This window comes from Equus przewalskii, chromosome 11 (genome assembly GCF_037783145.1).
Source record: "Equus przewalskii isolate Varuska chromosome 11, EquPr2, whole genome shotgun sequence".
NCBI classification, from domain to species: domain Eukaryota; kingdom Metazoa; phylum Chordata; class Mammalia; order Perissodactyla; family Equidae; genus Equus; species Equus przewalskii.
In genome coordinates this window covers 7,863,102-7,884,090 of record NC_091841.1, presented here as the reverse complement: position 1 = coordinate 7,884,090, position 20,989 = coordinate 7,863,102, and the positions used below count along the sequence as shown (strand labels likewise).

The 20,989-nt window shown below is 37.1% G+C and overlaps 1 non-coding gene across 1 annotated transcript; it reads right to left on the bottom strand.

Annotated features, from left to right (window-relative positions):
• Positions 1-20,332: 20,332 nt before the first annotated feature.
• Positions 20,333-20,439, bottom strand: LOC139074666 (U6 spliceosomal RNA). The gene has a single exon (XR_011524300.1). It is a non-coding gene; the product is annotated as a U6 spliceosomal RNA (small nuclear RNA).
• Between the last annotated feature and the right edge of the window lie 550 nt (positions 20,440-20,989).

Here is a 20,989-nt window from a genome sequence, read left to right as displayed (position 1 = left end):
TGAATGATCACTTGAAATATGAGAAAGGACTATGGTTTTGGATTTAGGCAGACATGGATTCAAATCCTACTTCCACCACCAAGTGGCCAAGTGACTATGACAAAGTCATAGTTTTCTTAGCCATATAATGAAATTCAGATAGATACTTAATAGTATCAATAAGAGCATTAAGTGAAATAACATTCTTAAAGTGCTTCCTGAAGTGCCTGGCAAAACATAAACACTCAGTGAATGGTAGTTCCCTCTGCTTAACCTTTGCCAGCACTAAGATTTGCCCCAGAGAGGACCTGAGGCATGGATAGAGATTTAGATTTCTGTAGTACATCATCTAGCTTCTTTGAAATGCCTTCTTTCTTAGCTAGAGGGCTTAATGGTCATCAAGGAACACCTCAGGAGAGGGGCAGGGTTTCAACAAGATTTTGGCATTACTCTTTCTTGTTTGTTCTTGCAGACAGTGAACAGAGAAACTCATAGAACCATCCCTGTTCTGAAAGGATGCTGTGACTATAGCACCTTAATAAAAAGAAAATTTATTTTTTAAGAATGCACAAAGGTAATTCAATGGAGGAAGAAAAATAGTTCAACAAACCTGCTGGAACCACTGGATAGCCATATAGAAAAACAAAACAAAGCATTAAACTCAATCCTTGCTTCATACCATACACAGAAATTAACTTGAGGTGGATATTATACCTAAAGGAAAACATAGAATAGTATGTTTGCAACCTTGGGGTAGACAAAGACGTCTTAGAACTCAAAATGCGCTAAGTAAAGAAAAATGTGATATGCAGGATCTCATAAAAATAAAAAAATTCCTGCTTCTCACAAGACACCATTAAAAAATGGCAAACCACAGTCTGGAGAACAAATTTGCAAAGCATATCTATGACAAATTGTTTGTTTCTAGAACATAAAAAAATATATACAATTCCTCAATAAGAAGGCAAAAAACCGAATAAAACAGGAAACCTTGAATGGACATTTTATAGAATAAGATGTATAAGTGGCCAAAAAGCATACACATTCAGTATCATAAGATATCACTTTTCACCTAGTCTAATGGCTAAAATTGGGAAGAATGACAGTACCAAGTATTTGTGAAGATGTGGAGCAACTGGAATTCTTTTACATTACTGGTGGAAGTATAAAATGGTATACTCTCTTTTGAAAACAGTTTGGCAACTTCTTCTTCTTCTTGTTTTTTTTTTTGAGGAAGATTAGCTCTGCGCTAACTACTGCCGGGCCTCCTCTTTATGCTGAGGAAGCCTGGCCCTGAGCTAACATCGTGCCCATCTTCCTCTACTTTATACGTGGGACTCCTACCACAGCATGGCGTGCCAAGCGGTGCCACGTCCATACGCGGGATCTGAACCAGGGAACCCCGGGCCGCCGAGAAGCGGACGTGCAAACTTAACCACTGCACCACAGGGCCAGCCCCTGGCAACTTCTTAAGAGGTTAAACACCCACTTAATGTGTGACACAACAATTTCATTTCTAAATATTTACTGCAAAAATTTAAGACATATGTCCACAGAAGGACATGTACAAATTTTTTCATAGCAGTATTTTTTTTCATAAAGGCTCAAACTTCAAAGTATCCAAATAGCCACCAACAGATGGACAAAGTATGAAATACTCAAGCAATGTAATACCTATCAGCAACTAAAAAAGAGCAAACTATTATTAATGCATGTGACAACATGGATAAATCTCAAAAATAATATGCTGAGCAAAATAATCCAGACAAAGAATGAATACATAACTGGGCATTTACATTTATACAAAGTCTTTAACAGAAAGACATAAACTCTGATGACTGATGTTGACTGCAGTGGTTTCCTAGGAGGGCGTGAATTTGCCTGAAAGGAACATGAAGGAACTTTCTGGGTAGTGGAAATGCTCTAGATCCTGATTCGTGTGGTGTTTACCCAGGTATAATGAATTTTTCAAAACTAAAGCATTATCTGCCTTGAGTGCATTTTGTTTGCGAAATTGTACTTTAAAAGGTAGATAAGGGAATGCAGAGGAGTATGTGTAATTATACAATTATCAGGTCATTTGTTTCTTAAGAAAATAATATTCAGTTTCTTCAGAGTGGTCTGAGATAGTCTTTAAAGTAGCTCCAAAGGCACGCAGTTTTTATCATCGTGCTTCTGTATACCTGACACGGAGGGACAGAAAGTAGGGTTCGTAGCTAAGACCAAATAGGCTTCTGCTCCTGGTGTCATGGTGACTTCCATCACCTCCTCCTCCTCCGCTCTTTCATCCCACTCCTCTCCTCCTTCTCCTTTCTCTTCTCCTCTTCCTCTTCCACTCCTCCCCTTTATGTGCATTTTATCGTCTTTGGAAAATGCAAATATGCATGTGAAAAGCAGCAGGGACAAAAACTCATTTGTACCTTCCCATTTATACATCCAGGTATTTCTCTTATTCAGTTAATTTCTCTCCCACTTGATTTAATTTTTCTCTTGAGATGATGCTGATTGTATAGTTTTGAAGTCTGCTGCTTTCTATTAACTTATTATAAGCAGATGTCTACTAAAACACTTTCTGAAGATTATTAGTAGAACATTCCAGTATATAACATATAATAATTTAGCTATTCATTTTGTGAATATGGATATTTAATGTTATTTTTTATTTCTATAAACAACTCTATGATGAGAATCTTTGTAATATAAATCTTTTATGTTAACTTTAAAATTTTAATTGAAATTATATATACACATATGAATCAATTACTTGTACAGGCGTATATTTAAAAAAAAAGCCAACACTGTTCTATACTCCTCTCCATTATTGCCAGAAGTTTTCTCTCCCTAGAGGCAATCACTTTCTATGATTGTAGCTATTCCTTTTGATATTTACTTCTGTATTTCTAATTTATGTGTTATGTTGGCACTGGTTAATTTTAAACTTTTGAACATAGTCCTTTGAATTTACACCATGGAAAATGAGACTGAAGTATCTTTTACACCACTCCGCACCATACGCCACACATACACCCATCTATGCATCATCTCAATAGAGCTGTGAAGGTCCATGATCCATTAAATATTACTTTGTCTTGCTTTCAAAAGGTGGTTGTGGCTAAGAGTAGGTTATGAGCATTCCTTATTCCTCTGATGAAGTACTATCATCATATAATCTTAATGACGCCTCAGTCTCATTATGGCTTTTGGTATCTACAGACATATTTAAAGCTATTACACATTGGCAGATAAATCATCTTTTTGTGGTCTTGTATGACCTCAGGCTTTCTAATTTCTTTTCTGGAAAAAAGACAGAGAAGACTCTCATGGGGATTCCTCATTATTTAGGCTTCAGTGTTGGTAATAATACATATCAGTCAGGCTTCAATCAGAGAAGCAGAATCATGAGAAGACATAAATATACATTAGTCTTGGGAGTCTCCAGCTTGCTGACTGCAGATCTTGGGGCTTCTTGGCCTCCATAATTGTGTGAGCCTATTCATTATAATAAATCTCTTTATTTATTATAAAGAATAATTATATATTTATTTTAAAGAATATGATCAGGTGTTCCTTTCTGTCTGAGCACACTGCTCTTCTTTATGAGACACTTTCGTTCCATCATTTGCTCCAACGCCACATGCTGGGGTAGCAGCCACACACATGCTCAGTGTCAGCACGTGGAGAATCACTTTCAGTTTCTCATAACAACGTTGTGTAGTTGACTTCACTGTCCAAAACTTCACTATCTTACTTCTGAGCTTTACACTTACAAAATCCAAAAGATCTATGAGAGCCCATAGTAGTAAGGCTTGCTGCCTCTAGAATGACAAGGTTCATAAAATACTTTCAGAAATTCTTTTGAAACCCCTTTAATAAATGATAACATGCTGTTGCACCTTGCCACTTTACACACTTTTTTAGAGACCTTAATGGCAAGCTAACCTTTGTTGATAACTTACCATATGTCAGCTACTGTGCAAGGCACTTTTATATATAACATCATTCAGTCTTAAAAACATATGAGAGATAGATGGCATTCATTCCATTTAAAGTGGGTAAATTGAGGCCTATCATGGCTAAAAGCCATTCCTAATGCCTATATCTAATAAGTGTTGGAACCAGGATTTAAACTAAGTCTACCAGGTTTTGCTTCATGGGGTGTGAGCACATGTTTTGTTCATGTGAATAAACTAATAAATCTTTTAATGGAAGAAGAATTTAATTCTTTATGTAATTTTTCAAAATTGCTTTTTAAGATCATTAATTAAGCCAATTCCAGCTAGCAAGAGCTTTTAAAGGTTTATATGTAGCTATTTTTTGTTTACGAACCAGAAGAGAATATACATTTGCATCAAAAGTTTCGGTGAATCCAAATTTTCCTTCTAATGTCATGGCCGGTATTGGGAACTAAAATAGAGGCTGCTATTGGAAGTTTCATCACATTTAATTTTGCTATGCTTAGACTCAGATGCATGACTTTAAATGAACAATTACAGTCATTTTTCTTGTCATTTATGGAGAGGAAACTTGACCTTACAACCCAAAGGACTTCAAAACATTCATCATCTGAGTGCTTCATTAATGCGTCTTCATCTCCATGGTGGCCATCATCAGGACCACCAAAGAAGACTCCATCACTGGATGGGGCCAGATACAACTGAGGGAAAGACTTGAGGGAGGCAGTGGAGAATAGAGGCTAAGATCTTGGGTCTGGAGTCAGGGAGATCTCAGCTCATAACTAAACTCTGCTGCTACTTAGCTTTATGAACTCTTTCATGTTGCTTAATCTTGTTAAGTCTTGTGTTCATCTTACAAAAGAATTAATAATAGTAGGCACTTGATAGATTTGATGTGAAAACTAAATGAGATAATGCATAAGAAATTCTTAATACAAATAATAAACACTTAATAAATGCTAGCTAGAACTGTCACATCATCATCATCATTGTTGACACCATTATTAGAACAAAATTTCGCAGGAAAACTGTCTTGAAGGAAATGAAAGGTCTCTGTAGCTCTGATGGAGCCGCAGATTATGAAACAGCCCTGAAGAGGGGCCACATAGACTCATTCATGGGAAGCACTCAGAGTGAGAAACAGGGGACGTGAGTCAGCCTTGGACCTTAGCCTTCTTGCTGTAGAGGGAGAGACAGTGGACTGAAGATCATGGCATACTGTAGTTGTTTAATCCTCAGTCATTGAGTAAATATTTCACTCTATTAAATATGAAGGGGGTAAGTGTTGAGGGAATGCATGAATTAATTCACTCATTCTGAATATATTTATCACGTACCTATTCTCGATCTGACATATATTGTTTTCGGAACTGGGGCACAGCCTTGAATTAAAAAGATAAAAATTCTTGACTTCATGGAATTTGCATACACGAGAGGAGACAGACAATATATCAAAAAGGATAAAATATACAGTATGCCAGATAGTGATAAATGTTAGGAAGAAAAATGAAAACCAAAGCATAGAAGAGTGATAGGTAATTCTCAAAGGGTGTTGCAATTTAAAATAGGATGGTCAGGGAAGGTCTCACAGAGAAGGTGACATTTCAATCAAAGAATTGAAGGAGGCGAGGGATGCAGGAGAGAACATTCTGCGCAGAGGAAAGAGCAAGTGCAAAGCTTTGAAGTAGGGCCTGACTGTGTTGTTCAATGAAGTGTAAGAAGGGACCATTGTGCCAGAGTGGAGTGAGCCCGTGAGAGAATCATAGCAGATGGGGTCAGAGAGGTGGGTAGGAGGGGGCGTACTATTTAAAGCCTTCTAAGCCACTGTAAGGACTTTGGTTTCTGCTCTGAGTGACATAGGAGACTATTAGCAGTTTTGAATAGAAGAGTAACATGATTTGACTTACTTTTAAGAGATATCACTCCAGTTGTTGAGAATAGAATATAGAGGAACAAATCCCAAAATAGGAACATGTGTTACACTAATCCAGGTATGCAGGTCAGTTGCTTGGATCAGGGTGGTAAGTGGTGGATGTGGTAAAAAGGCATAGGTTTCTGGATATATTTTGAAGGGCCATCCATCAAGATTCATTGTTGAGTTGGATTTGGAGTGTAAGAGAAAGTGATGAAACGCGTTTGTAGATATAGAGAGATAGAGAAATATATATATATATATATATATATATATATATATATATACATATATATATGAAGTATATATACTTTTATATATATTTTAAATTTCAGATGCCATCCAAATGAAGATGTTGAGTAGACAGTAGGCTGAGTCTGGAGTTCAGGAAATAGTAGATCAGGACTGGAGAAATACATTTGTGAATGTATTTAAATGGTGTTTAAAAACATGAAATTAGATGAGATCACCAAGGGAGTGAATGCAGATAGAAAAGATTAAGAAGCTCAACCGATGAAACTTAAAACACTCCAAAATTTAGAGGGAAGGTGATGAGGAGGAATCAGTAAAGAATTCTGAGAGCCAGAGAGGTAGGAGGAAAACCAGAGGTTGCGGATCCTGGATGTCAAGTGAAAAATGTGTTTTAAGGAACAGGAGCTGTCCAGTGGACTTAAAAACAGGAAAGTCATTGGTGATCTTAACACTAAATTAATAGAAAGCTGACATGATTTGGAAATTAAGCTGAGCTTGCCCCTATTCAGTACTAGAGCTCCAGGTGGACACATTGAACTAAATACGTGGACACAGACAGAAATAGAACATGGCATCAGAAGAAGTACCAGCCACACTGGGTAAAGTAATGAGAAATTTGCCCAGGGGAGCTCATGATGAACAGGAGCTAAAAGAACAGGAGTGCTCACACTGCATTCTATATCACAACCTGGAAAGGCATGACAGCTAAAAATAACCTCACTTCCCACTTGGATGCTATTGAGGGATTTTTAAAAAATTAACTATTCCCGGGGCCGGCCCCCTGCCATAGCGGTTAAGCTCAGGGTGCTCTGCTTCTGCAACCCTGATCCAAGAGGCAGCCAAGCTGTGATGGCAACCCGCATTATAATGTAGAACAAGATTGGCACAGATGTTAGCTCAGGGCTAATCTTCCTCAGGAAAAAAAATTAACTATTCACATTCTTTTATTTAAAGGTATAGTCTATATGTGTAATTCTGTATAGGATGCTTTGGAATTTCATTTAAGGTCTTAAGATATCTCCCTCAGGTCTTCTCAAAGCACTTCCCTTTAGTACTCATAGCATTAGACCGCTATCTTGGTAATTACGTTTATTAAATGAATTAGTGAGTGGAGAAAAATGTAGTCATTTACTTTTCCTCTGGGCCATCTTAAACTTCCATTTATTCTGTATATTCAATTTCATTCAGCCTTACAACTTGGGCTTTTTTGACAAAGCTGATTTGATCTTCTAATGCTTCCTATGATTCTGTCTAAATTGTTAGGAGCTGAGTATAGAGAAGAAGGGTCAGCCCTCTTACTGTCTGGATTCTACCTGAGATCAGCTTCTTCCATTTCCCACTATGGCAAATGTCTGGGCATTGTAATTACCTAAGGCTATTAAAATATCTCCTCTTAGCCTACCCCAGGGTCCCTGGCAATTTGCAGGTATGATGTATGGCTTTCATTATTAGTGAAACTAGAGATAGAACTTCACCTTAGGTGTTCTCTGGAATTGGGTCATCTGTGGGGGGCTTGCTGAAATCAGACACCAAAGAAGAAGAGTGTAATCATTTTATTAGCAAAGGGATGGGGGATCCAGGGTATTAATGGAGCGGCAAAAGGCTTTTGATTATAACATTCAGGCTCGTCAAAGGTTTTCTAAACAGCTCTGTGTCCTTTTCCTTCAGTCGCTACAATTATGTTTCAATAAAAAATAATTTTATTAAAAAAGACATATTTTCGGGGCCGGCCCCGTGGCCGAGTGGTTAAGTTCGTGCGCTGCGCTGTGGCGGCCCAGGGTTTTGCCGGTTTGAATTCTGGGCGCCGACACGGCACCGCTCATCAGGCCACATTGAGGTGGCGTCCCACATGCCACGACTAGAAGGACCTGCAACTAAGATATACAACTATGTACTGGGGGTTTTGGGGAGATAAAGCCTAAGAAAAAAAAAAGATTGGCAACAGTTGTTAGCTCAGGTGCCAATCTTTAAAAACAATAAATACATATTTTCACCTACCATGAGCAATACTCTTTCTATCTACAAATATGTCACCAAGCACTTTTTCCTAATCGTGCCTCTACTGCTCATTCACTCTTCAGAAACAATGTATCAGCCAAGTAAGAATAGTATCACAGTATGTTTTGCAAGCCCAGTCATCAGTGTGACGATAAAAGTGTAAGATTTTCCTCTGTCATTACAAGCAGTGTGACTCTAAGTTAGACGTTTGTTCTTTCAGAGACTCAGCTTACTCATAAAATGGAAACAACAACATTTATCCCCCATAATGTGGACTAACAGTGCCTTGCACTCAGTAGACATTTTAATAAATAGTATAATTCCCCATAAAATATTTTATTTATTCTTAATCCTACCTCAAGTACCAGACTCAACGTTAAATCATAATCGATATTTTCTACAAAATGAAATCCTCTTTCAAAGGATTTATCTTACAAGCAATCATATTAAAAAGTAGAGACCATGGCAAGATTTCATCTTTTTTATGCCTGACTAGTATTTCATTGTGTACATATATACCACATCTTCTTTATCCATTGATGAGCACTTAAGTTACTTCCAAATCTTTGCTATTGTGAATAAGGCTGCAAAGAACATAGGGGTGCATATATCTTTTTGAATTAGCGTCTTCATGTTCTTTGGATAAATACCCAGAAGTGGAATAGCTAGATAATATGGTATTTCTAGTTTTAATTTTTTTGAGGAATCTCCATACTGTTTTCCATAGTGGCTGCACCAATTTACATTCCCACCAGCCGTGTACAAGGGTTCCCTTTTCTGCACATCTTCTCCAACACTTGTTATATCTTGTCCCTTTGGACCTTGAGGGTATTAGCTAGGTGAAATAAGTCAGATGGAGATAGAAAAATACTGTACAATTTCACTCATATGTGGGAGATAAAATGACAACAACAATAACAAACAAACACATAGACAAAGGGAACAGATTGGTGGTTACCAGAAGAAAAAGGGAGTGGGAGGAGAGCGAAGCGGGTAAAAGGGGACGTTTGTAGACTTTTAGTGGTAAACACAGTGTAGTTTATACAAAAGTCTAAATATGATGATGTATACCTGAAATTTATATGATGTTGTAAACCAATGTTACCTTAATTAAAAAAACCAAAACAATATGTGCCATGAGCACCTGATCTGTGTACCACTCTCTTGTTTATCTAACAGAGAATCCACTAAGAGGACAAAGTTGTTGACTCTAGTCCTTTCAAGTATGGGTTTTGAAGCTTTCCCCTTTGACCCAACCCTGTTCCATAACCCGTCTGTTAGAATACTCTTTGGTCTTACGATTGTCCTTGGAGCATTGCACGAAGGCATCCTCAAAGGGCATCCAGATAGTGGCAGAGGTATCTTCTGTATTGCCCTTGCTCGTGGTGAGGGTTTGGTGGGAACAGAGGGACATTCCTGCCCACGTGACGTCTGCACACAGGTGGCAGTGCTATCGGGTTGGCGGTCAAGGACACTAAGTAGTGCTAGGGCCTTGACAAGAGCCCTCTCTTGGCCACCCACCAAGATAACTTAGCAGATTTTCTACTCTGGGATCACTTTTCTAGCTCTAGTCTCCTGGAATTTTTCTCTACTGCCTGCCTCCTTCAAACCCCCTCAGCTTCCCATCAATACTTCCTTTATCCGTCCACACCAAAAGCTCTCCTCCTACCTTCTCTTAGTCTCTTACATAAACACTCCCTTTTTCCTCTCACAGTAGCACTTAATGGCCAACCAGGAAGTGTTTGGACTCAAATCATTACCAAGCTCAAACTATCAACCACAGACTAAATGGTTCCCCTTTACTCCAGGATCAGTTCTGAAATAAACATAATGACTATGTGACTACTTCCCTATTTTCTGGGAAGAGGGAATATTTTCATCCTATCCTGGAGAAGGTGGCTTTTCTTCAACAGAATTTATCTAATGATTTCCTGTAATGTGTCATAGACAAGCATACCCTTGGGGTTTTCATCAGAAAATAGGTGGAACTTTCATATCCTACTGCATTTACTATGATTTAGTAGCCACAACAGGAAAAGTTCTGCAGAATAAAATAGCTGTTGTGTATTATTGCAGCCTCCTCCATTTTCTATAGCAGAGTGTTGGATTCAGTGCTTTTTTTAGCCTCAGTCTTATCTGAAGAATAAGACAGTTAAGGATATTGTTTCTGTACTGGGTGAATAATTTCTGGAAAGAATAGATTTCCCCACAGGGAAACATCACTTGTGTCTTCAGATGTCTGAAACAAACATTGTACAATAATGTAAGAGAGAAAATGGCCCATTGTCTTGTCCTAGAAGTTCATAAGTCGAAGACTCATGCCTGAATACTTTTTTTTCCACAGCTTTATTCAGATATAATTCCACACACTATACAGTTCAATGGTTTGAAGTATATTCACAGAATTGTACAATCATCACTACAACCAATTTTATGATATTTTCGTCACCCCAAAAAGAAACTCCTTGCCGATTAGTGTCACTTCTCATTTCCTCCCTTTCTCAAGCCCTCAGCAACCACTAATTACTTTCTGTCTCTATAGGTTTGCCTATTTTGGACATTTCATATAAATTAAATCATATAATATGTGATCTTTTATGACTGTCTCATTTCACTTTGAGTATATTTTTAAGATTCATCCATGTTGTAGCACGTTCTAATGCCTCATCCTTTTTTATTGCTGAGTAATATATTATCACAGATATAACAGATATTATTTATCCATTCATCAGTTTACAAACATTGTGTTGTTTCTAATTTTTGGCTATTGTGAATAAGGCTGCCACGAACACGTGTGGATATATATTTTTAAATTTATGTTAGATATATATCTAGGAGTTGAATTGGTGGGTCATATGGTAACCTTATGTTTAATCTTTGAGGGACTGCTTTATTGTTTTCCAAAGTGGCTGCACCATTTTACCATATCACCACCAGTGTATGAGCATTCAAATTTCTCTACATCCTCACCAACACTTGTTATTGTTTGTCTTTTCAATTATAGCTCTTCTAGTAGATGTGAACTGTTATGTCATTGTGGTTTTTATTTACATTCCCCTGACAGCTAATGATGTTAACCATCTTTTCATGTGTTTATTGGCAATTTATTTATCTTCTGTGAAGAAATGTCCATTCAGATCCTTGTCCATTTTAATATTAGGTTATGTCTTTTGTTGTTGAATTGTAAGAGATCCTTATGTGTTGTAGATATAAGTTTCTTAGCAGATATATAATTTGCAACTATTTTCTCCCATTCTCTGGGTTATCTTTCACTTTCCTTTACTTTTTTCATTTATTGGAAGTGTCCTTTGAAGCACAAATGTTCTTATTTTGATAGAGTTCAATTTACCTATTTTTTTTCTTTTGTCAGTTGTGATTTTGATGTCCTCGCTGTGAACGTGTTGACTAACACAAGGTCATGAAGATTTACTCCTATATTTTCTTCTAAGAGTTTTATAGTTTTAGTTCTAATAGGTAGGTCTCTGATCCATTTTGAGTTAATTTTTGTGTATGGCATGAAGTAGAGGTCCACCTTTATTCTTTTTCATATGGAGATATAATTGTCCCAGTACCATTTCTTGAAAAGACTCTTCTTTCACTATTGAATTGTCTTGGCATCTTTGTCAGAAATCAATTGACCATAGTTGTGAGGGCTTATTTCTGGACTCAGGTCTATTCCATTGATCTGTATGTCTACCCTTATGCCGGTACCACATTGTCTTTATTACTGTAGACTTCTACTAAGTGTTGAATTTGGGAAGTGTGAGACCCCCAACATTGTTTTTTTTCAAAATTGCTTTGACTATTCGGGGTCCCTTGTATTTCCATATGAATTTTAGGATCAACTTGTCAGTTTCTGAAAAAAAGTCAGCTGAGATTTGGTAGGGATTGCATTGAACTGTACTTAATATAGGGAGTATTGCCATCTTAACCTAAATATTAAGTCTTTGTATTCATGAATGCAGATGTCTTTTTATTTATTTTAAGTCTTCTTTGTCTTTAAACAATCTTTTGTAGTTTTCAGAATATAAATTTTGCACTTCCTTTGTTAAGTTTATTCCTAAGTATTTTATTCTTTTTGATGTTAATGTAAGTGGAATTGTTTCCTTAACTTTATTTTGGGGTTATTCATTGCTAGCACATAGATATATAATTTAATTTTGTATATTGATCTTGTACCCTGTCACCTTGCTGAATGTTTTTATTACTTCTAATGGATTTTCAGTAATTTCTTAGGATTCTCTATATACAAAATCATGTAGTTTGCATGTAAAAACAGTTTTACCTCTTCCTTTCCAATCTGGATACCTTTTACCTCCATGTCTTTTCTGATTGTTCTGGCTAGAACTTCTACTCCAGTACGATATTGAATAGAAATGATGAGAACAGATATCCTAGTCTAGGTCCTGATGTTAGAGGGAAAGTATTCAGTCTTTCACCATTAAGTATGATGCTATTTGTGCATTTTCCAAAGACGCCCCTGATTCAGCTGTAGGAGCATTTTGTTTTGTTCTGTTTTGTTTAATAATGAAGGGGTGTAGGATTTTTCAAATTCTTTTTCTGTATTTGTTGAGATGATTATGTGTTTTTTGTCCTATATTCTGTTGATATAGCTTATTACATTAGTTGATCTTCAGAGGTTAAAACAACCTTGCATTGTTGCTGTAAATCCCAGTTGGTGATTTGTATAATCATTTTCATTATTGCTGAATTTAGTTTGGTTATATTTTGTTGAGGATTGCTTAAAGTTTAATAAGAAAAAAATAGAAATACATTCACCTTTCAATATTTTTCTCATTGTTTTCCCCGGGAAGCAAGAAAGATAGATGCATATGCGTGCATTCACACACACACACACACAATACTAGCAAAACACATTCTTGGTATTTTTCTTCAGTTTGATGAAAATAATAATTTTTCCTTTCCTCTTTGATGGCTTTTGCTCCATTGTCAATAGACTATCTTTGTGATGTTATCACTTTCTTCCCCCAGAGCATAATGATGTGGATTAAGGGAGCAGAATTGTTTCAAGGAGACAGAAATTGACAGAGAGACAAGAAATCAAATGCTGAACTCATGCCCAAGCAATCTTTCAAAAAAAGGTATGCTGTAAAAGTACATAGGTAAGTATTTCAATGATTCCCACTTCCCCAGGGCTTTACAGTTTATAAGGCTTAGTAAGTATTTGATTCCATGATACCGGAACATGAGAAAGAGCAGAAGAAGGTGATGGAGCATTGTGAAGTGGGAACAGTGCTGAGAGTAGAGGGTTGGCTTTGTTTTGGATCTCAGTTTCCCATCATTATGTCTTAGACTCCTTGGCGTTGCAGCAGATGGCTCAGCAACTCCCTTCCGTGTCACGGAATCAAACCTTAGCCACACTGAAAATTTTAGCAAAAGTCTGGTGTAATAAATAATTCCTGTCCCATGATAGAGTTAAATGACCAGGCTGTTTCCTACCCATAAAATAAAATTGCTATAACAACTCTCCAAACCAAGCCTGGAGTCTTGAATACATTTGAAAATCTCCTCTTCAATAACTGTAGATGAGGTTCACGTGTTTTGATTAACACTATTTTATTTAGTCCTCCAAAACACTATGAGATATCTTATGAGATGAGATGTCATTATCTCCATTTTATAGATGATGAAACTGAAGCATAGTACTTGCTTTGCCCAGATGCATTCAGCTAATAGGCTAGAACTTAAACCTCTCTGACTCCAGAGGTGGTGCTCTTACCTGTGGTCAGGGTTAGAAATTTGATTCCCTTGTGCCTGGGAAGCAGTATGTGAAAAATAGCTGATACCTGGATCAGTCAAACAAGTCAATTTCGTTGTGGAGAGCTGAGAGGATTGTGATGATTTGTCCTCTCAAAATAAGCCACGTTTCATCTGTAACCCACCAGTCAGAGAGGAGAAGATGGTACTTAATCTCTTCTTCATAATATCCAACATTCAAATGTCTCTTATTTCTTGGATGACAATGTTTTATCCTCCAATGGAGTTTATTTATATTCCACTTTTGGTCCATGATGTGTCATGGTCAGGGAAGAAGAAACAATTCCCATCTCAGCTCTCAAAAAAATCCAGCATTGAAGACTTCAACTTCCAGTTGATGTATGAGTGCTGGAGATGGACAGAGAAGGGTAGAAAATACAATTCACGTTCTTATATAATTTGTACTAGTGTGGACACAGCCTGAGGATTGAGATTCAGATACCTGCACATTCAAGTTTGATATTTGTCACATCATCTTACTGTCGCTTCACTTTAAGGAACAGTTTATTCATAGTTTATTACCACTGAATCTAAAACCATATCACATATTTGTATCTTTCTGGCACATGTTCTGAGTCTGATATTGACTGCTGAGTTTATATTTGCAGTGACTCAGGTTTGCCCCTCCCCCATCTCATCCAACCTAAAGAATGACCCCGAGTGAAGCGCAAATTGTGCTCCCAAGACCGGTTGGAAGCAGGTGTTTAAAAACTCTGGTATGGTAGTGCTCTGCTATTTAAAAATTAAATGAGTTTAGGAATGACTGTAAAGAAGGTCACACGGTGTGTTGGAAGTAACGCTGGACCTGAAGCCAGGAGCTGCAACGTGCGCAGTATCACAGCCAGACTTGGTTCTGAGAAATAGCAGAATGTGGTGGTGAGTCAAGGAGAGAGAGGCGTGATCCTTTGGAACAGATCCAGGACGATTATACGACTTGCCTCCAAAGAGGTTACCCAAAAAGTTCAAATAATACTTTAAAACGAAGCATGGAAAACTCACACAAATTAAAAGTTAATATTATTTAGTTCTAGCGAGCATTCATGGAAATGAACACATATATTGTCGATGTGAGTAACAGTTAATACCTTCCTGGAGCATGACTTGGCAATATTATGCTTATTTTTCACTATATTGTCACTAGCATATGCATATATCATTAGATTGATAAAATATTACTTCTAATGGCTGCATTATATTCTATTATATGGATGCACCATAATTTAAAAACATCACATATCCTATTATTGTACTGTTAGGTTGTTTTCAATTTTCCATTACCATAAATAAAGCTGTTAATAAGAGATGGTAAAACATATCCTTTAACTTATGTAAAATATATGCTTACATATAAAAATAATAAAATGAACTAAAATAACCATGATTAATCTCTAAGACATGAAATAGGGTTTATTATAACATTTTTGGTCCTAATTTTTTTAATTTCTCAATTTTCCAAAAAGGAGCATATAATATTTGCAAATAACTAAAAATCATTAAAATGTATTTTGTCTCTTAACAACTTTCGAGTATATAGTACAGTATTAGCTATAGTCACAAAGCTGTGCATTAGATCCCTAGAACTTATTCATCTTCTGACTGTAAGTTTGTGCCCTTTATCAGCCTCTCCCCATTTCCATTACCCCTTGACCTATGGCAACTGGTTTTCTAATCTGTGCTTCTATGAGTTTGAATTTTTCTTTTAATTAGATTCCACATATAAGTGACAGTGTGCGGTATTTGTCTTTCTCCGTCTGGCTTATTTCACTTAGCATAATGCCCTTTGGGTCCATCCATGTTGTTGAAAATGGCAGGATTTCCTTTTTTCTCATGGATAAATGATATTTCACTACATATATATGCCACATCTTTATCTAGTAATCCATTGACAAACACTAAGGTTGTTTTCATATCTTGGCTGTTGTGAATAATGCTGTTATAAACATGGGGATGCTGATGTCTTTTAGATATCTTGCTTTCATTTCTTTTGGTTATATATCCAGAAGTGGAATTGCTGGATCTTATGGTAGCTCTATCTTAACCTCCGTACTATTTTCCATAGTGGATGTACCAATTTGCATTCCCACTAGCAGTACACAAGTGTTCCCTTTTCTCCACATCTTTACCACTTGTTATCTCTTGACTATTTTTAGACCCTAAATGTCCTCATCACAAAAAAGAAATGATAATTATGTGATGTGATGGAGGTGTTAGCTAATTCTATGGTGGCAATCATATTGCAACATACAAATGTATCAAATCAACATGTTGTACACCTTAAACTTACACATTGTTATGTCAATTATATCTCAATAAAAAATTTAAAAATATGAAATTAAAAAAATGCATCTTGGGGACCAGTCTGGTGGCATAGCAGTTAAGTTCCCACCCTCTGCTTTGGCAGCCTGGGGTTCGCGGGTTCAGATCCTGGGTGCAGACCTACTCATCGCTTATCAAGCCATGCTATGACAGATGTCCCACATATAAAGTAGAGGAAGATGGCCACGGTGTTAGCTCAGAGCTAGTCTTCCTCAGCAAAAAGAGGAGGATTGGCAGCAGATATTAGCTGAGGGCTAATTTCTTAAAAAAAAAGAAAGGAAAAAATGCATCTTCCATACAGAAAAAAGAAAGCTGTTGAATATTTCTAGGGTTGCCTCAAAAGTTCTCAGAAACCATCTTGAAGAGACTCCCACTGGCTAAATTTAGGATAATTTGAGCATTAATAAGAATCAAAGGAATAGATTGTACAAATCAAATACATTAAATCCATGAATTCATAATGATACTGTAAATGAAATCTCATTGATCATCTTTAGAGGAATCTAGGAACCAAATTGTTATTTTGAAAACTGATAAATTAGAGGAAAGAATTAAGCATTTATCCCTATTTTCCTTTAGAAACTATATATGAGAGTAACCAAATAGCTACTAAATAGTGGTTTTTATTTATGCAAGCACTCTGGTTAATAAATGAAGAGATTGTAGAATTAGAATACTACTATTTTTCAATCTCAAGAGAAATAGTAGTTATTGATGGCTCCTAATGTTACAAAAAGGAAGACAGCCCACGGTATGTGTCTTCTGATGGAAGTACACATGGCCTATGAAATATTCTTGATGAAATATCAACTCATTCTGGTTGAGTCTCTAGATTCAATTATCAATTTCGAAATAAAATAGAGGAGAAAGAGGAACATGTTAAAAGATACCACACTGATTTATTCAGACAATGGGAAACTCTACGGCCCCTAACTTCTTCACAAAAAAACCCAAAAAACAAAAACAGAGAGAGGGAAACTACAGGTTCCGAGTGACTAAAAGGATGTATCAACCATTCAGACTTTATGTGAATCTTGATTTGAACAGATAATTGTATATTTACTCTATGGGACAGTCGGGTAACTTTGAATAGGGACTGAATATTCAATGACATTAAGAAATAATTTTTTAATTTTAGTAGTAATGATAATGGTATTATAATTAACTTTTTTTGTGAGGAAGATTAGCCCTGAGCTAACATCTATGTCAATCTTCTTCTATTTTATATGTGTGCTGCCACCACAGCATGTCTGATGAGTGGTGTAGGTCTGCATCCAAGATCTGAACCTGTGAACCCAGGTCGCAGAAGCAGAGTGTGCCAAACTTAAGCACTACGCCATGAAAGAGGTCCCATAGTTAATTTTAAGAGAAAGTCCTTATCATTTATATATACATCCTGAAATATTTCTTTCTTTCTTTCTTTCTTTTTTTGGTGAGGAAGATTGGCCTTGAGCTAACATCTGTTGCCAATCTTCCTCTTTTTGCTGGAAGAAGATTTACCCTAAGCTAATACCTGCACCAATCTTCCTCTGCTTTATATGTGGGATGCTACCACAGCATAGTTTGATGAAGAGTATACAGGTCCGCACCCAGGATCTGAAACTGTGAACCCAAGGCTGCCAAAGTGGAGCATGCAAACTTAACCACTATGCCACCGGGCTTGCCTGCTGCAATATTTCTTTATGAAGTGATATGATGTCTGGGATTTGTTTCACAGTAATCCAATGGGGGAGGGATAAATGAATGGGGGTATTGATGAGATAAGATTATTCAGAAGATGATAATTATTAAACCCAGAAGTTAGACATATTGAGATTTATTATATGAGTCTTCTACTTTTGTGTATTTTTGAAATTTATTACAATACTTTTTAAATACTCAGGCACGATTAGAGGTTAAGTTATATACATTGGGGAGGGAAAGGATGAACTCTGGTTGTGGGGCTAGAATCAAGTCACCAGACTATAGAAATACTCAAAGTTAGGTGATGTTGGTGCCATGTGATGAGAGAATAACTGGATTTCTTCACTTTAACTGGCTTTGAGAATTAGTCTCCTAGCACCCAAGAACTCAGAAGACACTGACCTCAGTTGTATCCTTAGAAAGACTATTGAACCTGGTATAAAATGTGTCTTGGCACAGAATGTCACAATCTTAGCTAGGCTCACCTGGGCCTCAGCGTCTGTTGCTATTCTAAAACTTCTGCTCAGTCATGAAAGTGTAGGAATGAGCCACTTGATTTCCTGACTTTCAATTCTCCCACTTCCCACTCTCCTCCTTTGTCTTGGAGGTAGAAATTCTTGGAATCCTTTTCAGGAAAGTGCTGTTAGCCTCTCAAGGGCTGGGCTCACACCCAGAAAATCAAATCATATTAATGATTAAACTAATTGAAAACAAGTTCCTGAGGTCTTGGCCAGTTAACAACAGCTCCTTGGCTGGCACAAGTGGCTCTCTTTGTAGAACAGGTGGCCCTTCTGAAATTGTGTACTAATTGAGTTTATAGAAATCCAATGATGTGTTAATGCTTCTTTGGAAGAAATTTAAAGTTACTCATCTTCTGATGCATTTTTAACACAATGAATCACCTCACCTTCATTTTATTCCTTTGTAATCTGGATGTGGGATATGGCATGCCTGAAGTATATAGATGGAGTTGGCTTTTTGAGAACAACATCTCAACAGCAGCAATTCACCTTCACTTTGACTTTTCCAGGTAGAATAAAAAGTGAATTTCAGGGACTGGCTCTGTGGCCTAGTTGGTAAGTTTAGGGTGCTCTGCTCTGGAAGTCCAGGTTCAGTTTCTGAACATGGACCTGCACTGCTTGTTGGTGGCCACGCTGTGGAGGCGACCCACATACAAAATGGAGGATGATTGGCACAGATGTTAGCTCAGGGTGAATCTTCCTCAGGGAAAAAAAAGTGAACTACCAGCATCAGGTAACGTTTGGGGAGACAACTGATATAGTGGATGATAGTGGGTACTTTTGTGCCAGAAAGACTTGGATCTGAATTCCTTTTCTATCCCTTATAGGCTAGGTAAACTTAGAGGCTAACTCCCTTCTAATCGGAAACCAACTGGATCTCAGTGTCCCCATCTGTAAAGGGGTGTAATAATGCATACCTTGGAAAATTGTGATGGTTGATAAGAACAACCTAAGTAGTTGGTGCTTGGTAAGTGGTAGATTTCAGAATCTTATGGTATTGTGTGAATTTTTAACAAAGTAAATCGATAATGTGATTGTTAATGTAATTGTTAATATCATGATAAATTATTGTCATTAATCATTAGATCTGAGGGAGAATTGAGAACTCATGTGGTTCAATTCTCTGAGTTTGCTTTGAAAATCCCCAGAATGACAGTTATTCAAGCAAAGTCATATAACTGGTTCAGATTTAGATTAAACTAGCCTTTATTGACCCACCCATTGTTCTTATACATTCATATAACAATGCCAAGAATAATAACAAACATTTGTGACTAAGGGCCAAGCACTGGACTTTACACTTTACTGGCATTTCTGTTCATACCAGAATGCTTGGGAATATATTTTGTTATTATTTCCATTTTACATATTAGGAAAGTTGAGGATATGAGAATTAGGCATTTATTCAAGGTCATGATGGACTAAGAGGTCAAAACCAGGGGCTCTCTACCCTCTAACCCATGTTCCTGCGGGCTACCTCTCTTTTTGAATACTTCTAAAACTTTCTTATGAAATGCTCCTCAAATTTTCCACCTGGGTGAGAGTACTGTGGAATACAGCATGCATGGTGAAGTGAGAAAGCTCTCAGGCCCTGGACTCACACCATTTGATTCAAATATCATTGCGTTCGTCCATTCAGTAGCTGCATGACTTTCAGAAGTTCACTAACCTCTCCGTATCTAGATCTGGGAATAATCCTAAACCCTCTGTTGTTCTAAGACTTGAATGAGTTAACACATGAAAGTCACCTTAAAAAGAATCCCTGGTGGTGGGAGGTACTCTTTATGAAAGGTACTCTGTAAATGAGCCACAGCTATAAATAAGAGCAGATGTGGAAGCTGAAGCTCAGAGTGGTCAATGGAAGAGCTAACTGAACTTAGGTCATCTAATTCCAGGTCTGATTTTCTTACCACTGTAGCAAACTGCTTTTTATTTTTATTTTTAATATAGAACGCTTCATGAATTTGCAAGTCATCCTTGCACAGAGGCCATGCTAATCTTCTCTGTATTGTTCAAATTGTAATATATGTGCTGCCGAAGCCAGCACAACAAACTGCTTTCTAACTGCCTAACCCAACTTTAAATACAGATCTACTTTCTCATCTATGATGGAGTCTTAGGTCATTTTGTCTAGGAATATCCCAATCCAATTTGAACGTGCTTCCTGTGAGTTCCGTTTTGAATGTCCTTTCCAGTTGGGCAGACCTCTGATATGAGGACCTCTTTCCTTACCTAGTCATGTCCAGCAGAGGATGTACCCTGTTCTACTTGCCTTTTTCTCTGAGTCTGGGAAGCTTCCTTTCTTTTAAACAACTTTTTTGAGATATAATTTAGATGCCCTAAAGTCCATCCTCCACTGGGTTTAACTACAATTCAATGGACTTTAGGGTACTTACAGTTGTACAACCATCACCATAATCTAATTTTAGAACATTTCCATCAACCTAAAAAGAAATTCCAATCCCATTTACAGTCACTCCCTATTTCCACCCTCAGCCCTACATGATCACTGTTTTTGTCTCTACAGATTTACCTTTTCTGGACATTTTATGTACATGGATCAATTGACATGTGTTCTTTTATGCCTTGTTTTGTTC